The following is a 2,571-nucleotide window of genomic DNA, read 5'->3' as shown; positions in this document are numbered from 1 at the left end:
ACAAGAAAGCGCTCGGTCATCATCTTATTATATCCTTGGTGGTTTTTCTGCATACATACATACATATATATATATATATATATATATATATGTATATATGTATTTATATATATGTATATATATATATATATATGTATATATGTATCTATATATATATGTATATATATTTATACATATATATATACATATGTGCGTGTTTGTGTTTGTATGTGTGTGTGTGTGTGTGTGTGTGTGTGTGTGTGTGTGTGTGTGTGTGTGTGTGTGTGTGTGTGTGTGTGTGTGTGTGTGTGTGCGTGCGCGCGCGTGTATGTATTTATGTGTGTTTGTGTGTATCGCTACCTAAAAAATAAACAGATAAAAAGTGACCGGGAATCCCCCATCCAGTTGTGTGAATCAATGAAACCTGGGCTTACTCTCCCTGGAGGCTTTAAAGCTTAACCTGTCTATCACCAATTTGGATTAATGGCGCAATAAACGACATATGTGAAGCCTTACAGCTGGCTCATCTGTGTGTGTATGCGTGTGTGTGTGTATTCACCTTGGTCTTTGGATCACGTGCTTGACTCGTGATCGACAGCTATTTCCCTCCCGGAAGAGAGCTCAGAGCTCGTATATGACCGATCTATGGGTAATGCTGTGACCTTACACGCACACACACCCCTAACTCCCCGCCCACGAGAGTTGGAGTAACGACTCGAAGCGCAGCGATACTGAAATTATTTCAGCCCTGGGAAGGATTCGAACCCGGGCCGCCGTAGTGACAGTCGGGGACTCGACCAATCGCTCCACCGAGTTGTGTAATACCAATAGCATCTGGTGTTTCCAGGCGGTCACCCATCCAAGTATTAACCAGACCCAACGCTGTTTAACTTCGCTGATCGGACGAGAAGCGGTATGTTCAGAGTGGTGTGTGTGTGTGTGTGTGTGTGTGTGTGTGTGTGTGTGTGTGTGTGTGTGTGTGTGTGTGTGTGTGTGTGTGTGTGTGTGTGTGTATGTGTGTGTAAGAAACATATGACGCTTCACCCATGAAGGTCATGAAGTATATTCTCTATTTGTTTATTGGTATATGTGTATTTATATATATATATATATATATATATATATATATATATACATGCATATATAATATATATATATATATATATATATATATATATATATATATGTATATATATATATATATATATATATATATATATATGTATTTCTAACTATTTATTCATTTATTTAATCTATTTATCTATCTATTCCTTGTTTATTAATGTATACATTCTTCTAGTTTTTATTTCTTTTCTTATTTATTCGTTTATATATATTTATTTTTGTTTACATTTATTCATTTATCTATTCATTAATATTAGCTTATTTATTTCTTAAATCTATTTGTATATATATCCTGTATATGTTAATCTATTCATTTATCTATTTATTAATTCTTTAATTGTTTATCTGTCTGTTTATTCATCTATCTATCTATCTATCTATCTATCTATCCATCTATCTATCTATCTATCTATTTATTCATCTATTTGGCACTCCCCCAGCCCATGATGTACTGAAGTATTTTTTATTTATTTTTATTGACTTATTTATTTATCTATTTATTTATTTATTTATTTATCTATTTTTATTTTTGCCGAAACCAGAAGGATTCAAGTTCCATCTAGACAGCTTCTGATGACTCCCACATGTTTTGGCTGTCTGGGCATAAGGGGCAAAGGTGGCAGAGGCTCAGGCGTAGCTTAGCGCCCCCTGGTGGAAACTGAAGATATTCTTAAGATGATGGAAGACTTTTTTTTTTCTTTTTTTCTTTTTTAAGAATGTAATTATTCTCCTTCAGTGGAAACTGAAGATATTGTTAAGATGCTGGAAGTTTTTTTTTTTTTTTTTTTTTTTTTTTTTTTTTTTTTTTTTAATGCAATTATTCTCCTTCAGTGGAAACTGAAGATATTCTTCAGATGCTGGAAGACTTTTTTTTTTTTTTTTTTTATAATGTAATTTGTTTTTGTTGTTCTTTTTTTATGAAAAAAATAAATAAATGTGGTTTTTGACCTGGAATGATAAGGTTTTGTTTTGTCTTTCCGTTGTATTCTGTAAGCTTGAAACATGCAAATGCACATACGCGCACACGCACACACTCAGCTCCCAGCACTCAGTTCGAATCCTGCCCAGGGCCGAAATTATTTCGGTATCGCTGTGCCTCGGGTCGTTACTCTGACTCTCGTGGGCGGGGAGTTGGGTGTGTGTGTGTGTGCAAGGTCATAACATTACCCATAGATCGGACCTACGAGCTCTGAGCTCTCTTCCAGGAGGGAAATAGCTGTCGATCACGAGTCCAACACGTGATCCAAAGACCAAGTGAATACACACACACACACACACACACACACACACACACACACACACACACACACATACATACACACATACATACACACACATACACACACACACACACACACACACACACACACACACACACACACACACACACACACACACACACACACACACACACACACACACACACACACACACACACACACACACAGGCACACATTCATACGCACA

The 2,571-nt window shown here is 36.1% G+C and overlaps 1 pseudogene; it reads right to left on the bottom strand.

Annotated features, from left to right (window-relative positions):
* Window positions 1-801: 801 nt before the first annotated feature.
* Window positions 802-920, bottom strand: LOC143027867 (5S ribosomal RNA; annotated as a pseudogene).
* Between the last annotated feature and the right edge of the window lie 1,651 nt (window positions 921-2,571).

Source organism: Oratosquilla oratoria, chromosome 8 (genome assembly GCF_046742065.1).
Source record: "Oratosquilla oratoria isolate Oo_2021 chromosome 8, ASM4674206v1, whole genome shotgun sequence".
Taxonomy (NCBI): Eukaryota; Metazoa; Arthropoda; class Malacostraca; order Stomatopoda; family Squillidae; genus Oratosquilla; species Oratosquilla oratoria.
This window is presented reverse-complemented; position numbering and strand designations above follow the sequence as displayed.